At 39.4% G+C, this 26,553-nt stretch overlaps 1 protein-coding gene and 1 pseudogene across 11 annotated transcripts in view; both read left to right on the top strand.

The window, feature by feature from the left end:
- Window positions 1-26,553, top strand: part of ZNF638 (zinc finger protein 638) — a 140,904-nt gene that overhangs the window by 26,220 nt on the left and 88,131 nt on the right. The window contains exon 1 of one of the 11 annotated variants that reach the window (XM_058683759.1): window positions 26,369-26,493. The exons of 9 other annotated variants lie outside the window; for them this stretch is intronic. The gene's annotated coding sequence lies outside the window, so the exon portion shown is untranslated. Of the gene's footprint in view, window positions 1-26,368; window positions 26,504-26,553 lie in introns of those variants that run through there. One more of the 11 variants, XM_058683757.1, reaches the window with a different exon arrangement.
- Window positions 18,150-19,208, top strand: LOC131484931 (ATP synthase F(0) complex subunit C3, mitochondrial-like; annotated as a pseudogene).

Genomic DNA, 26,553 nt, shown 5'->3' with positions numbered 1-26,553 from the left:
CTGAAACAATCAGATATTATTTTTTTTAAAGAAAGAAATAAAGATGCAAATTAAAAACCAAACCAAAACTTGACCCAAGCTCACACTATTAAAAAAAAAAAAAAAAAGTTCCAGGTGGGTTGTAGTTTTAAATGTCAACAACAAAACAATAAAGTTCCTGGATGATAATATAGGGATATCTTCATAACCTTTGTACAGTAAAAGACTTTTTTTTAATAGGATGCAAATAACACTAATTGTAAAGAGAAAGATAAATTGGACTATGTTAAAGTCAAAGTATTCTATTGGTCAAAAGTCACCATTAAAGACAGTATAAAAAGACAAGCTGCAGTGAGAAAGATATTAATATTTAGAAAAATCTAATGAATAATACTAAACAATTAACATACAGAATAGAGAAAGAATGCTTACAAGTCAATAAAAAAGGTAAACAACCCAAAAGAAAAATGGATAAGAGGCACCTAGTTCACTCAGTCCTGTTAAGCGTTTGACTTGGGCTCAGGTCATGATCTCAGGGTTCTCTAGTTCAAGCCCCGCGTTGGGCTCTCAGCCGTCAGCAAAGAGCCTGCTTAGGATCCTCTGTCTCCCTCTCTGTGTGCTCCTCCCCTGCTCACACTTTCTCTCTCCCTCTCCCTCTCAAAAATAAATAAACATTAAAAAAAGAAAGAAAGAACAGTGGACAAGAGACAAATAGAACTTCATAAAAGCAGCTACCCAAATAGACAGTAAACATACAAAAAGGTGCTTAACCTGTTTAGTGAGTAGGGAAATGCAAAGTAAACCTATCTTATTTCCTTTCTTCCTTCTTTCCCTCCCTCCCTCCTTCCTTCCTTTTTGCTTCCTTCCTCCCTCTCTCCCTCCATTCTTCCTTTCCTCCTTCCTTCCTTCCTTCCTTCCTTCCTTCCTTCCTTCCTTCCTTCCTTCCTTCCTCCCTCCCTCCCTCCCTCCCTCCCTTCCTTCCTTCCTTCCTTCCTTCATTTTTTCCTTCCTTCCTCCCCAGATTTAGCTCTGCTGAGGAATTATTAGAGAGCAAGAATAACAAGAAATTACTCCTCACTAGAAATACTGTGGTAGTATCCTCTCGCTGGTATCCTCACATAAACTATTGCAAACCTTCAGGCCCTTCTCCACTGTGACTACCTGGCAATTATCAGCCAGAATGACCTTTCCAAAAACATACATTTCATTATGATATTCTTTGGCTTAAGTCTTTCCACAAAGACTGGTTAAGTAAATTCTAGGATATCTCCATGAAATGAAGTATTGTGCAGTCATTAAAAAGAATGAGGTAGAGCTCTTTGTACTAATATAAAATAATCTCAAAGAATTATTATTAAGTCAAAAACAAGGTACAGAACAGCATGTTTAAAAATGGGTAGAGGAATACATACAGTGGAATTTCATCATATACTCACTTAAGTGACTCAAAATCAACTAATTCATACAGGTAAAAAGCAGAAAAATATATATTATTGAACAGGGGCAGGGGACTGCCATTGCCACTTTTCCCACTTTGTGAGTATGCATTCCATCCTGTAACAGTCTATGGAAATAGTGTCCAAATAATTGTAAGGCTTGTATTGACCATTTATAAAGAATTGTGCATAATGCAGGAGGCCAGACAAGTGAACAGTAGTGGTTTTCTTTATTGTTGTGCAGGACTATTTGTTTTAAGGGGATGTCACACACATTGCAGGATTTTTAATATATCTTGTCCTCAACCATGAAATGTCAGTAGTTCCTGAGTTGTTGAGTCAAGCAAAGAACCACCCCTATAGACTTTCAGACAGAAGTGGGTGGGGCAGGGGTTGGGGCAACGTAAGAAAGAAAAAAGAAGAAATGATATAAGGTCCTAACAAAGCTGAAGTGAAGAATTAGAGGGCTTTAGGATTGGTTACACAGAAGTGTGTATACTGTATTTGCTTAAAGACTTTAAGGACTTTTCAAAGATTAGTTTGACCATAAGTAAGGCCGGAAAGCAGGTAAGATCGGGGCACTCAAGTTTTCTGGCGTTTAAGTTGGGCTCTCAGTTGCCAATACCAGGGAGCTGCCAGGAAATGGTCATGTGCCTACAGGGCTCCTCAGTCTTCCTCTGTGAGCCTCACCCAGAAGCATTCCCCTGGCACCTGTCCTTGCCTTATTTCCCCAGGGCCAGCCTGTCCCTCCTCCCTCCCAGGAAAGGGAAAGAAGAAGTATTTTTGAGGGGGGAGACCAGCCCTGAGGTGAAGAAATAGGATAGTGACTAATTTAAGAATTCTGATTTGATGCAATGTGTTACTTGATTCGACTAAGGAAAACCAGAATGAATTCAGCATGAAGAACTGTCTTGAGACTTTACAACTGTGAAAAATCACACAGACTTCTCCCCAGCAGGGGCTCAGTAGGACAGCTTTCCTTAGAAAGGTTTGAAGCACAGCCAGTCTTGGTCTAATACTTCATAAATAGACTGGATTGTGTCCAATTTTGGTTGCCACACTTTTTAAAAGATGTAGATGGGGTGCCTGGCTGGCTCAGTTGAAGAGCATGTGACTCAATCTGTGGATTGTGAGTTCGAGCCCCATTTGGATACAAATAAAATATTTTTTGCTTACAAATAAAATATTTTTAAAAATGTAGATAAATTTAGGAGTCCATAGAAGGTGGTCAAAATGATCCAAAGCAGGCAGAATATCAGCCGTAAGATTGGCTTTTTTTTTTTTTTTTTTTTTTTTTGGAGCCCAGCCTAGAGAAGTTTGAAGTTTTCAATAGCAATACTGTAAAAGACCACAAGATGGCAAAAGAGCTCTAAAATGTTGCCACTACCACCCCTCTCCACCCCTTTTTAAAGGTAGATTTGGAAGAGGCAATTTCAGATCAGATGTTCCTTGATAAAAACAAGGGAAAAAAAGTTTTAAGAATGTCTATATTTCAAAGCTAATAGAATGAACAAAATACTTGTTTTGGCAAGTTTTTGCAACACTTGCTTATAAGATGAGTAAGGTCTGAGGATCTAATGTAAAACATGGTGACTATAGTTGATGACACTGTATTGTATAATTGAAATTTGCTAAGAGAGTAGAACCTAAATGCTTTCATCAAAAAATGTATGTATATGTGTGTATCCAGTGTGTGTGTTTGTGTCCATGCATCACACGTGTATATATAAAGCCACATGTTGAGATGTCAGTATTATAATATGGACTCTCAGCCAGGGATACTGTGTAACTATTTGGGACAGAACCCCTTTACTAAGCTGCACTGAACATGCAGCACAAGCCAAAACTAAACCTTTGTTGTGTTAGTCTAAAAAAAAATACATGCAGGGACCCCAGGGTGGCTCAGTCAGTTAAACTTCCCACTCTTGATTTTGGCTCAGGTCATGATCTCATGATTTGTGAGATCAAGCCCTGCATAGAGCTAGCTATGTGATAATAGTACAGAGTCTGCTTGGGATTCATTCTCTCTCTCCCTCTGTCTCTGCCCCTCCCCCACTTGTGAGTGCAAACGCTTTCTCTTTCAAAATAAACATTTAAAAATAAATGCATAAAAATAAAAAATAAAAATACACACACACACACACACACACACACACACACACAGTGACAGATAACCAGATGGAAGAAATCCTTTCACAATTTATATGCATATCACATCATCACTATGTATACTTTAAATATCTTACAATTTTATTCATAATAGAAAAAAAGCTAAAAAAGAAGAAAAAGCAATATTGGTAAATGAGTTAGATATTTCTCAGACAGATAGGTCAGATATTTAACAAACATCAATATTTCTTTCTTAGCTTTCTGCCTTCTTTTTTTTTTTTTCTTTTTTCTGACCTCTGTCCTTCTGTCTCCTTCCACCAATGCATGGTATAATAAGAAAAGCAATATAATGTAGTGATTAAGGGAATAGGTTATGGAGCCCTACTGCTTGAGTTCACATAGAAGCCACTAGTTATTAACTATGGGACATTCAGCAAATTATTTAACTCTGGGCCTTTGTTCCTTTTTCTGTGAAATGGAGACAATAACATTGTCCACTTTGTTGAATTATTCCCAGGACTAAATGAATTGATATGTATAAAAGCTCTTAGAACCATGTTTGGCATATAAAAATGTTAAATTTTGGGGCGCCTGGGTGGCTCAGTTGGTTGAACGTCTGACATCGGCTCAGGTCTTGATCTCTCAGTCTGTGAGTTTGAGCCCCGTGTCAGGCTCTGTGCTGACAGCTCAGATCCTGGAGCCTGCTTCGGATTCTGTTTCTCCTCTCTCTACCCCTCTCCCGCTCATGCTCTGTCTCTCTCTGTCAAAAATAAATAAACATGAAAAAATTTTTTAAAAAACGTTAAATTTTTATGGAATTCAAGTTTCAGGTTTTTTTTTTCCTATTAATTTATAGAACTACCTTGTTTTAATTTGTTAAGCAGATGAGTGAACTGTTTGAGGATTTTTCTTGTTAAACTCCCAAATCAAATTTAGTTGCTTTTGGTGGAGATGATATTTGATAAACTTTTATTTTTCTTTTTTAAATTTTTTTTTCAACGTTTTTTTTTTTCAACGTTTTTTATTTATTTTTGGGACAGAGAGAGACAGAGCATGAACGGGGGAGGGGCAGAGAGAGAGGGAGACACAGAATCGGAAACAGGCTCCAGGCTCCGAGCCATCAGCCCAGAGCCTGACGCGGGGCTCGAACTCACGGACCGCGAGATCGTGACCTGGCTGAAGTCGGACGCTTAACCGACTGCGCCACCCAGGCGCCCCTAAACTTTTATTTTTCTATCAATCATGTTTTCCTATTTCCCACCCTTAGATTAGTCACTGAGGAGAAGATGACAGGGATTTTGTTTATTTATATATTGGATTTTTATTAAAGGATATAGTGTTGTTATATTCCCAGAAAGCAAAACAAGAAAAAGGACAGATTCAGGCAGGATAGATTTTTATGTTTTAATTAAAAAATATATTTTTTAAGTTTATTTATTTTGAGTGAGAGAGAGTGTGAACAGAGGAGGGGCAGAGAGAGAGAGAGAGAGACAGAGACAGAGAGAAAGAGAGAGAATCCCAAGCAGGCTCCATGCTGTCCTCACAGAGCCCGATGCAGGGCTCTAACCCCACAAACCTTGAGATCATGACCTGAGCCAAAACCAAGAGTCGGACACTTAACCGACTGAGCCACCTGGGCACCCCCTAGATTCTTATGTTTTAGATATTTGCTATCTGAATAGAAGAAAGACCTTTTCAATAATCCAAAAGCTTTTTTTTTTTTTTTAAAGGATACTGTGCTTTACTTATTTAACCATTTCAGGATCATATTAAACCTATCTGCCAAGGAAATTGACACGTGTACATTCACTCTTTAGAAAACAAAACTTTTTAAATAAAATACTTCAAGCATCCAAAAGGTATTGTATGTATTCGTATGATAAATACATATTCGTATATTTATATGATAAAATCATAAATATAAAATTAATGCCGTGTACTTACAACCCAGTCTAAGAAATAGAAATTAGAGACACCTGGGTGGCTCAGTCGGTTAAGCGTATGATTTCAGCTCAGGTCACGACCTTACATTTGTGAGTTTGAGCCCCGCGTTGGGCTCTGTGCTGACAGGTCAGAGCCTGGAGCCTGCTTCGGATTCTGTGGCTTCCTCTCTCTCTGCTCCTCTCCCACTCATGCTCTGTCTCTCAAAAAAAAAAAATGTTAGAAATAGAAATTAATAATACTTTTGAAGCCCCACATACCCTTAGTGATCCCATGCCATTACCTAAACTCCCCCCTTTATGACTTTTTGATTTCTTAATCTCTTACATTAAAAAATATTTTCCCATTTGCAGATGTATTCATAAACAATGCATTGCCTAGATTTGCATGTTTGAAAACTTTACAGGAACAGAGTCATATTATGGGTGTTCTGCACCTTGCTTGTTTTAGTCAACATTATATTCCTGACATTCATCTGTGTAGATATGTTTAGCTGGAGTTCACTCATTTTAACTGCCATATGTTATATGTGACATATTATGTGAATATACCATTTATTTTGCCTTTCTTCTGTCGATGAAAAATGGTATTAAAATCAAGAAGACGTGTGATTTTGCTTTTAAAAAATCAGTGCTTCTATGAACATTTTGTGCTTATTTCCTGGTACACATGTTCCAGAGCTTTTCTAGGCTGCATACTTGGGAGGAGGGTAGTGCTGGAAAGCTATACACAGTTTTCCAAGATGATTATTATCCATGTGCCTTCCCATTAGAGGTATCCAAGAGTTAATGTTATTCCATGTTCCCACCAACATTTGGCTCTTGAGGTTTTGCCTGGTGTGTACAAACTGGTCTCTGCTCCAGTCACTCTGGCCTCCTTAGGGTTTGTCAGGACCTTGCACTAACTTGTTAGTCTGCTGGGAACGTTCTTCCTCCTGACACCTGCATGGTGGTGCTTTCACCTCCTTCAGGCCTTTACTGAATTGTAAGGCTTTCCTCGTATATCCCTTTTCCTTATTTATATTTATTTATTTTTATTTCATTTTTAAGTAATCTCTACATCCATCATGGGGCTTGAACTTGCAACCCTGAGATCAAGAGTCACCTGCTCTACTAACTGAACCAGCCAGACGCCCCAGTCCAGCTGTTATAAAATATGACATGCCTCTCTCCCACTCCCTACCCTACTTCACTGCTTCGTTTTTCTCCAGAGCACTTATTACCACCGCCTTTCCCCACCGGAAAGGATACGGACTTCGTATATCTTGTTCATGGTTGCATGCCTAGTCCTTAGAGTGGTAACTTGTGCACACTAGACTTTAATATGTATTTGTTGACTGAAAGGAATGAATCTCCTTGAGGTTTCATTATTATTTCCTTGATTATTAATGAGATTGAGCAGATTTCTATTGGCTGTTTGTACTTCTCCATCTGTGAATATCTTTTGCTCATTTTTCTATTGTGTCGCTTAACACTTCATTATAAACACTTCATTCTTTGCTAATTTCTTGCATGATATTCTTCTACTTTGTGACTTAATTTATAACTTTAAAAAAAATATTGAAATCTTGGGGCGCCTAGGTGGCTCAGTCGGTTAAGCGTCCAACTATGGCTCAGGTCATAATCTCATGGTCCGTGAGTTCGAGCCCCGCGTCGGGCTCTGTGCTGACAGCTGAGTCTGGAGCCTGCTTTGGATTCTGTCACCCTTTCTCTCTGACCCTCCCCCATTCATGCTCTGTCTCTCTCTGTCTAAAAAATAGATAAGCATTAAAAAATTTTTAAAAAATATTGATGTCTTTTGGTAAACAGTTTTAATTCTAAATAGTGGAGTTCATTAATATTTCCTTGTATGGTTTGTGTTTGACTGTTGTGTAAGGAATTCTTTTCTAGCCTGAGGGCATACAAGTATTTACCTATGTTTTTTGTAAAAGTTTAAAAACTTTGCTTTTCATTTTCAAGTTTCTTTTTCTTTTTTCTTTTTTTTTTTTTAACGTTTATTTATTCTTGAGACAGAGAGAGACAGAGCATGAACGGGGGAGGGTCAGAGAGAGAGGGAGACACAGAATCTGAAACAGGCTCCAGGCTCTGAGCTGTCAGCACAGAGCCTGACGCGGGGCTCGAACTCACGGACCGCGAGATCATGACCCCAGCCGAAGTCGGCCGCTTAACCGACTGAGCCACCCAGGCGCCCCTCACTTTCAAGTTTCTAATGTACCTGGAATGGATTTGGGAGTATGTTGAGAAGTTGGAATCCACCTTTTTTTCCATGTGGAAAGACATCCTTTTCCGTGCTGATCTCATGCCACTTCTGTTTTATATAAATATATATACATGCATATATATAATTTCTATATCTATATTTCTATGCTTTCTATAAGTGCTTTGGTCTTTCTTTTTTGAGCTCTTTTTTGTTCTTTTAGTTTTTTGTTTATTCTGCATAATGCCACACTTCTTTTTACATATTACAACTTTTAATGCTTCCTGATCTTGGTGGGGCAAGTCTCCCCTTCTTATTCTTCTTCCATAGGAGAGTCTTAACTATTCTCAGCTCCTCATTCTTCCATATAGACTTCAGAGTTGGCTTACTAGATTGCAAAAAAATGTGCATTTCAGGTTTTGACTGAAATTCCCTTGACTTTATGCATGTCTTTAGGGGAGAATTGCTATACATATGGTATTGAATGTAACTATCTATAAACATATATAGCTCATGTTTATTTGGATGTTCTTTTTTTTTTATTTGGATGTTCTTTAATATCTCTCCATAATGTTTTATAATTTTCTCCACATGGAATCTTGCATAGCATTTTAAAGTTTTACTTAGTACCTTAATTTTTAGCACTACTATAGTTATTATTTATATATTTATTTATTTAAAAATTTTATAAGGTGCTTATTTATTTTAAGAGAGAGAGAGAGAGAGAGAGAGAGAGAGGGAGGCAGAGAGAGAGGGAGAGAGAGAATCCCAAGCAGGTTCCATGCTTAGCTTAGAGCCTGATGTGGGACTCAATCTCATGACTGTGAGATCATGACCTGAGCTAATGTCAACAGCCAGACGCTTAACTGACTGAGCCATTCAGGTGCCCCAATAGTTATTTTTTAAATTACATTTTTTGACTTTTTTGTTGATGTATAGACACGCATTTGATTTTGTAATTTGATCTTATACTGTTACTCTGTTAAATCATCCTATTAATTCTAGTTATTTATCTGCAGGTTCCTTGGAGTTTTCTGTGTACATAGTCATATCATCTTCAAAGAGTGATAATTCTATTTCTTTTTAATCTTTATGCCATTTTTTGGGTCTTAACTCATTAAGTAGGACCTCCAATGTAATGCCAAGAAAAAGTTCGGAGCCTGAGCTTGCTCAGATTCTGTGTCTCCCTCTCTCTCTCTGTTCCTCCCCCACTTGTGTTCTTTTTCTCTCTCTCAAAAAAAGTAAATAAATAAACATTACAAAAAAAGAAAGTATTTTAAAATTCCTTAATAATGTTTTTGACACTTTCTGATTTTGTGATTTTTTTTTTTTTTTTTTTGTAAATTGTTTCATTTCTTGGTGCTAGTATATAGTTGTGATAGGTGCCGGGTTGAGGGGGGGGGGTGCCAGCCCAGAAAAAAATACAAATTCAGTATACCCAAGGATTGTATTTTCAGAGAATCCTTATGTGACTTTGGCAATCTTTAGTGAAAACTTGAGGGGTCTTGATATAATCTTTGTGTAGCCCTGACTTAATAAGAAACATTTTTTTACCTTTTTTTCCCTAAGAGATGTCAATATCTTTTTTTGTAAGTGTGTGTGTGTGTGTGTGTGTGTGTGTGTGTGTGTGTGTGTTTGTGCAGGGGGGATAACCACTTTGCAGAATGATCTGTGGCTTTACAAAATAAAGGTATTTCTAAGCAAAAGAAAAAAAAATCAATATACATTCTATGTTTCAGTCAAAGTTTTAAAACTGAAAACTGTACCCTCATGTGCACATAAATTATTAAAAATTTGCTTTGGCACAAGGAAAAAACTGTGGTCGTTATAAAAAAAAAGTAGAAATGAAAATGAGCAGGAAAAAAACTCTCAATATATCCCACTATTAACACGAGGCTTTTAATGACATCTACTTTTGGATATATGATTGCATATATTTATATTTTTCTTTTTAAATATGGGAACATACGATAGATACTTTAAACTTTTTTAGTTAATACTACAATCTAAAAAATTAAATTGTTGAGCAATATTCCATTATGTGGATATAAAGCAATTGTGTGGTTTGTCCTCGGTTATTTCTTTTTTTTTATAATTTTTTTTAAACGTTTATTTATTATTGAGAGGCAAAGAGACACAGAGTGTGAGCAGGAGAGGGCGCAGAGAGAAGGGGAGACACAGAATCCGAAGCAGGCTCCAGGCTCTGAGCTGTCAGCACAGAGCCCGACATGGGGCTTGAACTCACAAACTACGAGATCATGACCTGAGCTGGTTGATCGCCTAACCAACGGAGCCACCCAGGTGCCCCAAAATCCTCAGTTATTTCTGCAAGCTCATCCTTTTCTTCAGAGTCATTAAATATTGCCTGTTCTCAACACTTGGCCTAGACCATCTTCTCGGTATTATCTCTCCAGGTAATCTCATCAATGGCTCACAGCTTCAATTATTAGAAACATGCCAGTGACTTCTAAATTTATATCTCATAAGCCTCTTTTGAGACCTAGCCTAGGTATATCTCATTGCCTATTTAGCATTTCTGCTTTGTCAAAGACACTCCAAACTCTATAAATCCAAGCTATGTAGAACTAATGAATCCCCCGCCCCCCAAACCTGGCAGTCTTCCAGTGAAAGGCAAGATTATCTCTCCCACTGAATAAGCCATCAACTTAGGAATCACTGTTGACACATCCTTCACTTCTTCCTCGTATCTACATATTACCAAATTGTACCAATTTTGCCTCCTAAATATGTTAAGTTTTTTCCATTTCTTACTGTCTTCATTGCCAGCACCTTAGTCTGTGCTGTAATTTTTGGCCAAATGAACTGGTTTCCTATACCCAATTAGGCCTCCATCTTATAAATTCTCTATATCAAGGCTTCTCAAAGTATCTGTGGTGAAGGACCAATTTTTTAAATTTCCAATCTGGGGGCACTTTGGTGGATTAGTTGGTTGAGCATCCAACTCTTGATTTTGGCTCAGGTCATGATCTCACAGAGCCCACTTAAGATTCTCTTTCTCAGGGCGCCTGGGTGGCTCAGTCGGTTAAGCGTCTGACTTCAGCTCAGGTCACGATCTCGTGGTCCGTGAGTTCGAGCCCCGCGTCGGGCTCTGGGCTGATGGCTCAGGGCCTGGAGCCTGCTTCCGATTCTGTGTCTCCCTCTCTCTCTGCCCCTCCCCTGTTGATGCTGTGTCTCTCTCTGTCTCAAAAATAAATAAATGTTAAAAAAAAAATTAAAAAAAAAAAGATTCTCTTTCTCTCTTTGCCCCTCCCCTGTTTATGCTCTTTTTCTCAAAAATTAGTTAATTAAATAATTAACTAATGCCCAATCTGTCACAGAACAATATTTTTGTTAAATACAATAAAAATAAGTTACTGGAAAAAATAAAATAAAAAAGCAAAGAGATACAAAATATAAGCCATGCATTTTTATTAGCTTTAAGACCTAAAAGTGCTGTGTTAAGTTGATATAAAAGTTTCTGAACACTCACTTTTGGCCCTTAACTTGACATGTACTGTTTTATCTCCATTGTGTAGCAAAATGGCTGGAGTATAGAAGACACTTAAATGAAAGACATAACTTTGGCAATTGGACATTCAAATTGTTTTCAGTGGTGGCCATTTGAATCTATCTGTAGTGAAGTCTTCATTTCTTTAGAATCGATTCCTAGGTATAGAATTGTTAGATCCAGAGTATACATTTTTTTTTTTTTTTTAAGCTAGGCTTCTTGCCTAGCGCAGAGCCCAATGTAGGGCTTGAACTCAAGACCAGAGGTGAGATCAAAGGTCGCACACTTAACTGACTGAGCCAGCCAGCCACCCCAGAGTAGAAACATTTTTTAAACGGTTTCTGTTAAGTTAAATTGCCTTCCAGAAAGACTGTGTTCACATCAATATTGAATGTACATGCTCATTTCTGTTCCTTAGGAATAGGTCTCTCTTTTTTTTTAAGTTTATTTATTTATTTTGAGAGAGAGAAAGAGCACGCGTGTGTGTGTGTGTGTGTGTGTGTGTGTGTGTGTGTGTACATGTGCATGCAAGGGAAGGACAGAGAGAGAGGGAGAGAGAGAATCCCAAGCAGGCTCCACACTCAGTGCAGAGCCTGATGCGGGGCTTGATCTTAGGACCTCGAGATCATGACCTGAGCTGATATCAAGAGTCTAACACTTAACAGACTGAGCCCCCAGGTGCCCCAGGAATAGGTCTCTTTGTCTGTTAAGCTCCTTCACTCAAATTTAACTGCTTCAATCATGGCCTCTGTCTTGGGGCATTTTCTTTTTTTTTTTTTTTTTTAATTTTTTTTTTTTTCAACGTTTTTTATTTATTTTTGGGACAGAGAGAGACAGAGCATGAACGCGGGAGGGGCAGAGAGAGAGGGAGACACAGAATCGGAAACAGGCTCCAGGCTCCGAGCCATCAGCCCAGAGCCTGACGCGGGGCTCGAACTCACCGACCGCGAGATCGTGACCTGGCTGAAGTCGGACGCTTAACCGACTGCGCCACCCAGGCGCCCCTATCTTGGGGCATTTTCAAGGTGGGGAGGCACAACTTTTCTTCCCCTTGTCCCTAGTGTGCATTTCAGACTGGCTCGTTATTATATGGTATTCACCTTTGTCCCACCTAGAGTGGGTTGCTGTGAGGCAAAAGGAAGCAAGAAGACATTGGTCCTTCGGCCTGTCCCAATTCTTTGGATCTTCCAGGACCCTGATGACCTCTCCCATTGTGACTCCTTTACATTAGCCTGAGGCAGAACTTTTGGTTTTTGTAACCTAGTAAGGTTAGTGATTATCTGACCTACACCCATTTTGGGATTACTGTCTCTGGACAATACAGATATCTCTTTGCAAGGCTCTAGAGTGTTTCTTATTTGTTTTCAGATGGGCCATTTTGACTGAAGCTTATTCTTTCTTGCAAGAATTCAATGTCAGAAGTAGCCAATTATATGACTTAGCTTACATGACTGAGGATAGTTTTTGACTTTGATACAAAAACACTGGCTTGGGGGTATCTGGGTGGCTCAGTTGGTTAAGCATCTGATTCTTGGTTTTGGCTGAGGTCATGATTTTGCAGTTCTGGAATTCAAGCCCCGCAATAGGCTCTGCACTGACAGTGTGGAGCCTGCTTGGGATTCTCTTTCTCTCCCTCTGCCTACCCTCCCTCCCACCCCACTGTCTCTCTCTCTCTCTCTCTCTCTCAAAATAAATAGACTTTTAAAAAAATTAAAAATAAAAAAAACACTAGACCAAGCAAATAAACTTATTGTCTTATACAACCCAAAGTCCAGTGATAGGTGGTAACTGATAAATGTCAGCAGTGGCTCACTTATGTCAGTATAGACCCAGGTTTATTTTTCTCTTCATCCTGCCATTCTCAACAGAGGCTCTATCCTAAGACTGGCTTCCTGTGGTGGCAAGGGAGCTGCCAGTAACTACAGAAGATAGAGACTTTCTTGGTGATGTCTTGGAATGGAGGCAAGGAGAGGCTGTCCACTAAAATGAAATGTCTTTTCCCTTTAGTCTGATTGGCCCAATTTAGGTCTTGTGTTCATATATAAGATACTGTATTTCTAAAACCCTCTCAAACGTTAGGTTTGATAGGCACAGATACAATGTTCCAAGTTATAGTAGTTTAACTGAGCATGGCTGGATATAAGGGTTCAGGTGATGTCATCCACATCTTCCTTCTCTCTTTAACAACTTTTCTCCATTTGGTAGTCACGAAGGCCACCAGAAACCTGAGACTTACATCTTATCAGATTAGTAACCTTAGCAGAAAGAGAGTGTCTTCTCTGATAACTCTGCAGAAAAACCCCAGAGAAGATCCTGCTTGGCCATATTCTCATTCCTGAATCAATTACTGTGACCACAGGAATAGAATACTTTGGTCAGGTCTGGGTCCTGTGTCTAAGGGGGAAGCAAGCACCCCTAAGCCACTTAGAAATAGTTCTCTAGAAAAGGGCTTGGTTACTGAAAAAAGCCAGAACAGGTACTGGGAAGGCAAAAATAATAGCTGTTCACTATAATGGTATTTTAGCAATTCAAAAGAGGCCAATTTGGCAGAGTAGTAGCTCTCAAATTTTGGTCCCCACAATTTCTGACCTATTGAATCAGAAACTGTAGGGGTGGAGCCAGAAATCTGTGTTTTAAAAACCTACCTACCATGTGATTCTGATGCAGGATGAAGTTTGAGAATCAGTGATAATGAGGTTTCCCTCTGGAGCTATGGAAGTGCAATAGGTCAAGCAATTAATTCTGGGGATAGGGGAGGTTTCTTGGGGGAGGTGGAATCTAATTTGAGCTCCAAAAGATTAGGTGCACCTCACTGTGTGAAAACATTTCCATTTCTTTCTCTCCACCTTCCTACTCTTCTCTTGCATTGAAGCCTGGCTGATGCCAATTTAACATATTCATTCTGCCTCTTGAGTCACTGTGTCTCGGCTTTTCTTTCTCCTAGAATATCCCTCTTTTTTTTTTTTTTTTTTTTTCTCTTTACTGATTCAAATCCTAGCCATCCTTTAAGGGTCAGCTCAAACCTTCATTTCTTCCAGGAAATCTTTTTTTTTTCCTCCAATTTATTTTTATTGTTTGTTTATTTATTTATTTATTTTGAGATAGAGCGTGAACAGGGGAAGGGCAGAGAAAGAGGGAGAGAGAATCCCAAACGGGGTCTGCACAGTGTACAGAGCTCAGCACAGGGTTCGAACTCACAAAGCCATGAAATCATGACCTGAGCCAAAGTCAGACGCTTAACCAACTGAGTCTGCCAGGTGCCCCCATTTCTTCCAGGAAATCGTACCTGATAACCTCAATTTTCACATGGTAATTGATTTTCTATATACCAGGTACTATGATAAGTACTGGAATTATATAAATATACTGTCTGGTTTAAAGGATATATGCATTTTTTTAAGATGCCATCAGAACGCCTTCTAAAAAAGGCTCTACCAGTTTACATATTCACTAACATATGAGTCTACTAAATTCCCCACATATTCACCCCCACTAGATACTATCAGTCTTTCGTTTTTGCCAATCTGGTAAGTGAACAATATCTTCTTACTGTTTTAATTTGTATTCCTTTGATTACTAATAAATTTGACTATTTGCATTTTCTCTTCTATAACTTGCTTGTTAATATCTGTCTGCTATTTTATGAGAATATCATAGAATGAGTGGCTTATAAACAACAAACACTTATGTTTCATAGTTCTGGAGCCTGGAAGTCCAAGATCAGGGCGCCAGCATGACCAGGTCTGGTGAGAACCCTCTTCCCGAGTTGCAGACAGCTGTCTTCTTGTGTCCTCACATGACAGAAAGAGAGCGAGAGAGCTCTCTGGGGTCTCCTTTATAAGAGCACTAAATCCCATTCACAAGGCCTCCATCCTCATGACCTAATCACCCCCAGAGGCCACACCTCCTAATACCACCACATTAGGGGTTAGGGTTTCAATTTATGAATGGGGGTTGGGGCGGGGGACACAAACATTCATTCCGTAAGAATATTCTAAGTTCGTTAGTTTTTATTTTTAAGCTTATCGTACAGAAACTTTAATTTTCTTTCTTTTGGTGTACAGTTCTTTGTATTTTAACTTACGTATAGATGTGTGTAACTACCACCATAATGAGAAAAAGAACAGTTTTATCATTCCAAAAAGCTCCCTTGTGCTAGCCTTTTATAGTCACACTTCCACTCCAACTGTAACTCCTGGCAACTACTGATCTGCTCTCCATCACTGCTGTCTTATGGTTTTGAGAATGTTATATAAATGGAACCACATAGAAGGTAACTTCTTGAGGCTAGATTCTTTCACCCAGCATGTTTTAAGATTTATCCAAGTTGTTTTATGTATCAGTAATGTGTTCCTTTTTATTGCCGAGTAGTGTTCATTGTATGGATGTACCAAAATTTGTTTATCCATTTATCCTTTGAAGGACATTTGGTTGTTTCCTGTTTGGGGCTATTATAAATAAACCTTCTATGGACATCTGTGTATAGGTTTTCGTGTTGATATAAGCTTTTATCACTTTAGGGTAGATTCTCAGGAGTGGGATTGTAGGGTTATATAGAAAATGCTTGTTTAACTTTATAAGAAAGGGCCAAGCCATTTTCTAGAATGGCTGTACCATTTTGGATTCACACTAGCAATGTATCATATTACCTACTGCCTCTTCCAGAGCTAATTAAATTAGGGATAAGTGCCTTAGCCAAAATGTGTGTTCTATTAGTCAGACCAGTGACTTATGAATGGACTAGTATGAGAACGCTGCAAAAAGGGGACAAAGGGACCCAAACAAATCTGAATCTGAGATTTACAGAAAGAAGAGAAGCAGAAGCTAAGGTCAGAGGGGAAGCAGAAACCTAGAAATACTGAGTCATCTGTATGGTAGACTTATTTAAGTAGGAAACAACAGTTGCCTGTGTCAGAGGGCATGAGGAGATGACAAAGTCAGCAGAGCTGCTGTTGCCGGGTCATGAATGATGAGAAGTTCATATTCTATTGCTCTTTGAGACCTGGCTTTCCAGTAGCAGAGCTGGAGGCTCTGTCCTTTTGTTTGTTTGTTTGTTTTCTGTGCAGCTTTAAAATAAACTCTCATAAGTTATAGAAGGAACCTTTAATGTAAAAGCTTTACTGAGACATGATTCACATATGAATTCAATGGATAACATCCATTGAAAGTGACCATTCGGTGGTTCTTAGTATATTCATAGAGTTCTACACAGCTATCACCACAATCAACATTAGAAAGACTTCCATCACTCTAGAAAGAAACTTCAGGGGCACCTAGGTGGCTCAGTCAGTTAAGCATATGACTCTTGATTTCAGCTCAGGTCATGATCTCACAGTTCATGCGTTCCAGCCCCATATCAGGCTCTGTGCTGATAGCGTAGAGCCTGCTTGGGATTCTCTCTCTCCCTCTCTCTCTGCTCCCCCCTCACCCACGTTTCTCTCTCTCTCTCTCTCTCTCTCAAAATAAATAAACCAAAAGAAAAAAAAACTAAAGGAATTAAAAACAAAACAAAACAAATAAAATAAAAAGAAACTCCATATCCCCAGCCAAACAAACTTTTTTATCATGGGGACCATGTGCAGTTCCTGATTGTTCCTGAGTAACAGGTTTCCATTCCCTGCAAGTCCATGAAAGTCTTCAAATAAGACAATCACAGCTTACTGCAGGAGCCAAGTATCAACCCACTCTATTGAAATGACAAAGCCTACCTACGACATGTGATTGTTCATTCTGTTTCTGAGTATGACTCTCACAGGGCTCTGTGTGATGTGTGATGTCCTCTTCCCCCAGGTGGTAAGTATATGTGACAACAAATTGCTAGCAATCTCATTTTCTCAGTGTTGGGTGTCATGTGTTCAGCCATGTCAATAATCCTAGGTTGGGAATCCCACCCTTGCTAATGGGGTGACTAGGAAGAAAATAAAACAAGGTGTTCAATAACATATTTGAGCAGGCAGAAGAAAGAATCAACACACTTGAAAATATTTAATTGAGATTAGCCAGTCAAAGGAGCACAAAGGAAAAAGAATGAAGAAAAATGAACAGAGCCTAAGAGATATGTGGGACACCATCACACATACCAGAGTATGTATAATAAGAGTCCCAGAGAGAGAGAGAGAGAGAGAGAGAGAGAGAGAGAGAAAGGAGAGAGAAAAACAGGGAAGAAAGACTTTCTGAGGAAATAATATACAAAGACTTTCCAAATTTGGTGAAAGATGTGAAACTACACATCCAAAAAGTTCAATGAACTAAAAGTTCAATTTATCCTAGCAGGATAAATTCAAAGAGATCCACATACAGATATAGTATAGTCAACCTGTTGGAAGACAAAGAATCTTGAAAACAAGAGAGAATGGACTTATCTTGTACAAGAGAGCCCCAGTAACAATGACAAGCAATTTCTCTTTGCAAATCGTGTTGGCCAGAAGGCAATAGAATGACATATTTAAAGTGCTAAAACATGTGGTACCTGGCTGGCTCAGTCAGTAGAGCATGTGATTCTTGGTCTTGGGGTTGTGCGTTTGAGCCCCATGTTGGGTATAGAGATTACTTAAAAATAAAAAAAAAAACTAAAAAAGCCTTTTTAAAAAACATTTCTTATTTATTTTTGAGAGAAAGAGAGAGCGAGAGAGCAGGAGAGGGGCAGACAAAGAGGAGAGAGAATCCAGGGCAGGCTCTGCACTGTGAGCATAGAGCTCAACATGGGGCTCAGACTCTTGAACTGTGAGATCATGACCTGAGCCAAAATTCAAGAGTCGGCCACTTAACCGACTGACTCACCCAGGTACCCCTAAAAATAAAAAATAAAAAATAAAAAAAATTTAAAAGAATACAAAGTGCTAAAGGAAAAAAGTATCAGCCAAGAATTCTGTATCTGGTCAAACTATCCTTCAAAAATGAAAGAGAACCACACTCCTTTTTTTTTTAATTTTTTTTAACGTTTTTATTTATTTTTGAGACAGGGAGAGATAGACCATGAACAGGGGAGGGTCAGAGAGAGGGAGACACAGAATCTGAAACAGGCTCCAGGCTCTGAGCTGTCAGCACAGAGCCCAACGCGGGGCTCGAACTCACGGACCGAGAGATCATGACCTGAGCCGAAGTCGGCCGCTTAACCGACTGAGCCACCCAGGCGCCCAGAACCACACTCCTTTGACCTCTGAAATAGCCACTGCCACCGCCTTCCAGGAAGAGAAGAAGTGGGAGAGGAACTTAAGTTGCCTGTCACCCAAGTCTTCTAGCTGTGCTGCCTGCAAAGAGTATAGTATGTTCATCTGTGCCAAGCTTGCCTGCACCTCTCCTCTAATCCAAGCTGGATCCAGAATTGCATCCAGACCAATTTCTGCATCAGTGTTATCTTGAGAGAAGAGGGCTCTACAGTATTTAATGGCAGCACAGAATGGTGTTTTAGCTAATCCAGTGGGAATTTCACGCCAGTGCAATCAGAGAGACATTGATACTATTAGCAAATTTATTGGTACAGGTGGTGCAACAACAGGAGTAGCAGTTTCTGGTGCTGGTGTTGGAATAGTATTTGGCAGCCTTCTCATTGGTTATGCCAGAACCCCTCACTTGAATCAGCAGCTGTTCTCATATGCTCTCCTCGGACTTGCCTTGTCTGAAGCTTTTGTTTGATGGTCCTTTCTTAATTTTATTTTCCATGTATGAGAAATTACTGCTTGAAATGTTGTCCCTCATATTAATTATGGATGTAATTCTGTGTATCTTACAGTGACTCCAAAACCTATAGTGATGGTGCCACGGAAACGTCCATTACAAGTTTCCCCACTGTCTGAAAGTAGAGCATTCCTATGAAATATTTCTTAAGCCAAAATGGTATAAAGCGAAGAGCGTCCCCCACTTTCTGAAAATTGTGTTACACTGCTGTTTTTTATGAAAGATCTACATTGGTACCTGTTTTAGCTGTTTCTTCTGCCAGTTCAGATCTATTCTCGAACCCTTCTAGTGAACTTGTTATTTTAGTTATTGTACTTTTTACCTCCATAATGTCCATGTGGTTCTTTGAAAAAGTTATTCCTCCATCTTTATTGACATTCTCTATTTGCTGCAACATGTCATACATTTTATTTACTTCTTTTAGCATGGCTCCCTCTAGTTCTTCCAATATATTTCTTTTTTTTTTCAGATTTTATTTTTTATTACTTTTTAAAATGTTGATTTATCTTTGAGAAAGAGAGAGAGAGAGAGAGAGAGCAGGGGAGGGGCAGAGAGAGAGGGGGACACAGAATCTGAAGCAGGCTCCAGGCTCTGAGCTGTCAGCAGAGCCCAGCACAGGGCTCGAAACCACAAACCATGAGATCATGACTTGAGCGGAAGTTGGACACTTAACTGAGCCTCCCACGCGCATCTCTACCAATACATTTCTAATAATTATTATTAAGTCTTTGTATGTTAAATCCTATATCTGAACCTTGTCACAGGCAGTTTCTGTTGTCCTATCTTATTGTGTAGGAGTCACACGTTCTTGTTTCTTTGTATGTCTTGTAAATTTTTGTTGTTGAAAACTGGACATTTTAGGTACCATGTAGCAAATCTAGATCCTGATTATCTCTCTCCTGGGACTTATTTTTCTTGTTGTTTGGTTGGTTGTTTGTCTAATAACTTAAACAAACTATTTTAGTGAAGCCTATTGCCCCTCCAATGCGCAACCTCTGTTCTTGCTCCTCAGAGAATACAGCCGTGGATAGGCACAAGTTACTCTGGGATGACAGTGTTTTAGCAGAGCTCTCTTTGACAGTCTCTTTTCCTGATCTCTCTGTTAAGCTAAGCTGTCTGCTTCTGTTAGTATTTAAAATCCCTTCCCTTTTGGGCGTCTCAGCAGGCTGTTTGCATGTTCTTATGACATGGAACCTGGCTTTTCCTGCTGTAAGCAATCCAAAAGAGAGAAGGGAAAGTCAGGTGGAAGGTATCCTCTTTATGACCTACCCTTAGAAGTCACATAGCATCCCTTCCACCACATTTTATTTATTAGAAACAATATGATAAGTCTGACCTGGGCATTCAGTGAGTGCGGAATTGGGCTCTACCTTGTGAAGTGAATCATATCAAAGAACCGGTGGATATATTTAGGAATCACTTTTTTTTTTTAAAGTTTATTTATTTTTGAGAGATAGAGAGCAGGGGATTGGCAGAGAGAGGGGGAGACAGAATCTGAAGTGTTGTCAGTGCAGAGCCTAACACGAGGGTCAAACTCACAAACTGCAAGATCATTACCTGAGCCAAAGTTGGACGTTCAACTGACTGAACCACCCAGGAACCCTTAGAAAGCACCTTAATAAGAGGCAAACTGGGACACCTGGGTGGCTTAGTCGGTTGAGTGTCCAAGTTCGGCTCAGGTCATGTGGTTCATGGGTTTGAGCCCCACATGGGGCTTGCTGCTGTCAGTGAAGAGCACGCTTTGGATCCTCTGTCCCTCCCCTGCTCATGCTCTCTCTGTCTCTCAAAAGTAAACATTTAAAACACACCTTATAGTCTGGCAAAACGAGGCAAAATTCAAATATCAGTAAGGCCCAACTTTTGTTGATGTCTATGTTCTTTAGCAGGGCATGATATGGCTCTGGGGTTTCTCAGACTTTCATCATGGCTCTGTGTCTATCTCAATCATTAGATTTTGATTCTAAAGATATATGGAGCGTAGAGGTGCCCTGGGTGGCTCAGTTGGTTGGGTGTCCAACTCTTGATTTTGGCTGAGGTCATGATCCCAGGGTCATCAGATTGAGCCCCATGTTGGGCTCTGTGCTGAGTATAGAGCCTGCTTAAGATTCTCTCTCTCTCTCTGTCTCTGTCTCTCTCTCCATCTCTACCTCTCCTCAACTCATGTGTTCTCTCTCTCTTTCTAAAATAAATATAAATAAATAAATAAATAAATAAATAAATAAATAAATAAAGTAAAGACATATAGAGGGCAATTATTGCCCCCAAATCCCATTTTTTTACAACACTTGCACTTGAGATGAGATGGTGATGAGATTCTTTATGTCATTTAGACAAAGTCCCATGCGTGTTAACAAATCACAGGAAAAAGCTTGGGATGACTATTCTTTTTTCTAATCCTTTCAGGCATTGAGCTGTGACTGTGCTGAGCAGGCGGAAGGCGCACAGTGGCTAGAGCTGCTCCGTGCTTGTATGGCCAATCAGAAAGCAGTGTGGGTAACAAAAGGGGTGGAGGATTGTGGACAAGAGCGATGGTCAGAAGAGGATGTGGAGTAAAACGACTTTTTTTCTGTCAGGAATGCTGACATTTTTAGATGGGAATGTGAATTTCTGCAAGTGGTCCAAGGTAGCTAAAAGGTATAAAAGCATGGAGTAGTGTGGATATAGTAGATTCTAAAATTAAAAAAAATTTTTTTTTTCTCAGGAATGCCAAAAATATTCATGAACATCTTTTAGTTTACAGGAGATTTCCAGATTCACATTTTATGGGCAAGCTAATCTAGTCCCTTCCCTTACCCCTTTTTATGGTAAGGAAACCAAAATCCAGTGAGGTTAGTATCGGAGCAGGGCTAGAAAGGAAACTTTTGTGATTCCTAATCCAATAAGTATTCGGTGTTCTGTATAGCCATAAGTGGCTTATCAAGATTTGCATGATCTTATCCCTTATACTTCTCTATCCTTATCTTGTCCTTCCTCTGTAACATTCCACATCAGCTGTGCTGGCCTTCTAGTTATTCCTCAAACATACCCAATGTGCTCCTGTCACAGGGCCTTTGCACTTGATGTGTCCTGTTGGAAACCTCTTCTTTCAGAGATCTGAATGACTTTCCCTCACTCTTCCCTTATATCTCTGCTGTCACTTTACCAGAGAGGACTTCCCTGGTGACCATATCTAAAGCATTATCCAGCCACTGCTTTATCATTTTTCCCTTACTTGCTTTATTTCCCTTACTTTATGTTATCACATTATATATTCTTTGTTTATTATTTCTTTCCACTAAAACGCTGTGAAAGCAGGTACCTGATTTTTCTTGACTACTGTATCCTCCAGTATTTAGAGTAGTGGCACAGAGTAAGTATTCAATGTAATGAAAGTCAATTTGTCATGCCTTTGTTCGAAAGCTTCCCATCTCTTCACAGTAAAAACCAAAGGCCTTGAGATGGTCTTTGTTATGGACTGAATTGTGTCCTCCCAAATTCATATGTTGAAGTCTTAACCCCAGTATGCCTCAGAGAATATGACAGTAGTTGGAGATAGGACCTTAAAGGGTAATTACAGTTAAATGAAGTCATGAGAGTGGGCCCTAATCCAATATGACTGGTGTCCTTATAAGAAGAGGTTAGAGACACTAGAGATGTATATGCATAGAAGAAGCCCATGTGAAGACACAGAAAGAAATTGGCCAACTGCAAACCAAGGAAAGAAGCCTAAAGAGAAACCAAACTTGTCTATACCCTGATCTTGGACTTCTAGCCATCAAAAATGTGTGAAAACAAATCTGTTGTTTAAGCCACCCAGCCAGTGATATTTTGGTAATGGCAACCACAGCAGACTAAAATAGCCTGGTTCCCCTCCACCTCATCTCCTGTGTCCCCTCTTACTCATGCTATTGCAACTTCTTTGGCTTTCTTGCAGTTTCTCAAGTATGCCAAGATGGCCTTCACCACAAGAATTTTTGTATTTTATGTTCACCTTTCCTAGGCTGCTCTTCCTCCCAGATTTCTCTAGTGCTTATTTATACACTTCAGTCAGTTTTCTGCTCACATGCTGCCTTCTTAGTCATGCCTTTTTTTTTTTTAAAGTGTATTTATTTATTTTGATAGAGAGGGAGAGAGAGAGAGAGAGAGAGAGAGAGAGAGAGAGAGAGAGAGAGAACACTTGTGCACAAGTGGAGGAGGGGCAGAGAGAGAATCCCAAGCAGGCTCCATGCTGACAGCATGGAGCCAACATGGAGCTTGAACTCACAAGCCATGAGATCATGATGACCTGAGCCAAAATCAAGAGTTGGGTGCTTAACTGACTGAGCCACCCAGTGGCCCCATGCTTTTTTTTTTTTTTTTTTAAAGAAGTTTGTTTGCTTATTTATTTTAGAAGTAATCTCTATACCTACCCAACATGGGGCTCAAACTCATGAACCTGAGATCAATGTTGGATGTTCTATTGACTGAGCTAGCCAGCCACCCCTGGGTCATGCTTTCTTGACCATCCTATTTAAATCACAGCTTCTGTTACTTCCTTATTCCCTCTATCCTGATCTTCCTTGGTTTTCTCCAAAGCAAGTACCAATCTGACATACCATATATATTCTTGTTTATTGTCTGTCTCCCCCATCTAGGCTGTATATGCCATGAGGGCATGAGTTAGTGTTGCCTTCTGGTTTGTCACTGACTCTTTGGTGCCAGAAGAGTTCCTGGAACAGAGGAGGACCTCAAATAATAACCTCAGTTAATGAATGTGAAAAATGGTCCTGGAACATAGGTAGACAGATAAGTAAGACAGACTAGAAGGTCCATGAATCCATTTTATATATGGGAACTTACTCCTTTGTTGTTTGTTTTTTAAAGGGAAGAGCCATTTCAGTGAAGGGGGAAGAAAGTATCGTTTTTTAAAATATCTGGAAACTTCATGATTTAATATATTTGGAAGAAAATAAAGTTAGATCTTTACTTCATATCAGAAAAAGAATAAATGTTAGATAAAATATATCTAACTGCAAAAAATAAAATTATGAAATTGTAAACAAAAATTTAGCAAGTTTAGGAGAATTTTTGTATAATTCCTGGGTGTGTATGCTTCTGGGGAGTAGAGTGAGGTTTCTTAGACAAAAAGAATACTCAGAAGTCATAAGAGAAAAGATAGATTTGATTACATTTAAAATTTACAATGGCAAAAGATACTCAGAAAGAAAATATATTCCTATTTGACAAAGGGTTAATGTTCCTTCTATACTAAGAATTACCTCCTAATACAAAAGAGACAATCAGCTCATTAGAAATATAAGCAAAGAATATTAGAAGGATTTTTTTTAAGTTTATTTATTTTTGAGAGAGAGAGAGAGAGAAACAGAGCATGAACAGGGGAAGGGCAGAGAGAGAAGGAGACACAGAATCTGAAGCAGGCTCCAGGCTCTGAGCTGTCAGCACAGAGCCCAACATGGGCCTCCAGTTCACAGACCACAAGATCATGACCTGAGCTGAAGTAGGACACTTAACTGACTGAGCCACGGGGGCGGGCCCCGAAGGATTTTTTTTTAAGGAGGAAACTCACATGGCCGGTAGATATGAAAGGAGGTCAATAACTTCATACACACATGAACACACACACACATACACACACATTTTTACTCACTCATTTTGTAATAAAAGTATACACTAATTTTTCTACTGTGTGTCAAGTATTATTATAGGCATTGGAGATAAAGCAGTGAAGAAAACAGGCAAAATATCGAACATCATGGAGCTTATGTTCTAGTGGACAGAGATAAGAAGCAATAAGAAATAAATTATATGGTATGTTAGGTGTAAGTGCTGTAGAAATAAGTAAAAAATGTAAGGGGACAACATAAAAGAAAAAGGAATTTACAAGATTATTTTGCCCAATTCTAGGGAAATGAATTTGGAAACCCAGATAAAATGGATGTTTTTCTAGGAGAATTAAATTGCCAAAATGATTGTGGGGGGGGAGAAAGACATTATAATCAAATTATACGTCATAAAACATCTAGATATAGATATATATACATCTTTAATGTAGCAGTGTAACTATTGGGATTCTAGCCTATAAAAATAAAAATATCAGTGGGTAAGGCTGTTTATATACAGCAATGTTTATAGTATCCAAAAGATTGAAAACAACTTCAGTGTCAACAACACGTTGAATAATTGATAATGGAGCCATACTGTGAATATTATCTATTTAAGAAAGAGGATCTATATTGTTTATTTGGAGAAATGTCAGTAATCAGAAAAGGAAATAGCAGGCTAATGTGTAAGTTTTTGGCAAAAAAGAAAAAGAACATTTCCCGTTACATGCAAATAATATGTTTGTGTATGTTTGTATGAATATACAGAAATGTATGGAAGGAAACACTTCAAGACTCAATATTAGTTATTTGGAGTTGGCGTGTTGGCTTTTTTTTTTTTTTTTTTTTTTTGGTTTGTTTCCTCTACCAGGATATTTAGTTTGAAATAAAAATGTGGTTAAATATAGTTTGTAAAAAAGACTTTTCTTTCATCTTTTTCTGTGCTTATTTTATTTTTATTTATTAAAAAATTTTTAATGCTTATTTTTGAGAGAGAGAGAGAGAGAGAGAGAACGTGAGCGTGCACGCGCGGGCGCGCGCGCGCGCGCGCGAGAGCATGGTCGCGGAGGGGCAGAGAGTGAGGGAGACCCAGAATCTAAAGCAGTCTCCAAGCTCTGAGCTGTCAGCTCAGAGCCCCACGTGGGGCTGGAACGCAGCAACCACAAGATTGTGAGCCAAAGTCGGACACTTAACCGAATGAGCCGCTTAGGCCCCTCTCTATGCTTATTTTAATGTTAATAAAAGAAACGCATCTGCTGGCTGCTAGGTAAAACTGACGCATGAGACGTAGGGCAGGTGGTGTGATTTGTGTGGTATCCTAGGTGAGACTTCTGAGTTTTACCAGATTTTGCCCAACCATTGAGCTTTTATGTTGGTGTAGTAGAGTAAGTTAAGTTACTCAAGTTCTCTCAGCCCCAAGTTTTTTCATCAGTTAAATGAAGGTTAAAAATATCTAACACACAGGTAGGTTATTTTTATTGTGGAATGACACATGAAAGGATTTTTAGAGCGTTAAGCTTTCAGCTTAATAAGCTTCAAATCAGTTCTAATTTCCTGATATTTTCAGTGGCTGTGATACCCATCACATCATTGCTAGGGATGCAAAAATAGATTTAAGGCAGGAACATAAAGGCAGGAAAATCTTAACCATACAAAGCACTATGATATCCAGTGCGAAATGAATTATTACTGAAGCCAAAAATGGCCAGGGAAGACTTCACGGAGGCGAGACAACACAGATCTTAAAGGTTGCGCAAGATTTGGATGGGACAAGCACAGAGCGGTCAGAGGCAACGATACACTGGGTGCTTGAGAACACGGTGGACTCCTGGAACGCCACACGCGAGAGCGCCCCCTTCCGGAACCAAGCTCCGCTGGCTCCTTTCTTTTGCCTCCCGGCGAGCGCGGTGCCGGCGGTACGCAGGCGCCGGGAGCAGATGAGGGCTCGCAAAGGCTCGACAGACGCGCATGCGTGCAGCTCTCTGGAGGCGGTAGCTTCTTCGGCGTCGAGACTGGAGGCTGAGTGCTAAACTGTGTGGGGCGCAAATGGGATCCGGCTGTTAGTCGGGTAGGCATAGGTAGGACCGCTGCCTTGTGGGGAATAGGGGGCTGGAAGGCGGGAGCCCAT

The sequence above is a fragment of the Neofelis nebulosa genome, chromosome 9, assembly GCF_028018385.1.
Source record: "Neofelis nebulosa isolate mNeoNeb1 chromosome 9, mNeoNeb1.pri, whole genome shotgun sequence".
Classification (NCBI taxonomy): domain Eukaryota; kingdom Metazoa; phylum Chordata; class Mammalia; order Carnivora; family Felidae; genus Neofelis; species Neofelis nebulosa.
The sequence above is the reverse complement of the archived record's forward strand: the minus strand, read 5'-3'. Positions and strand labels throughout refer to the sequence as shown.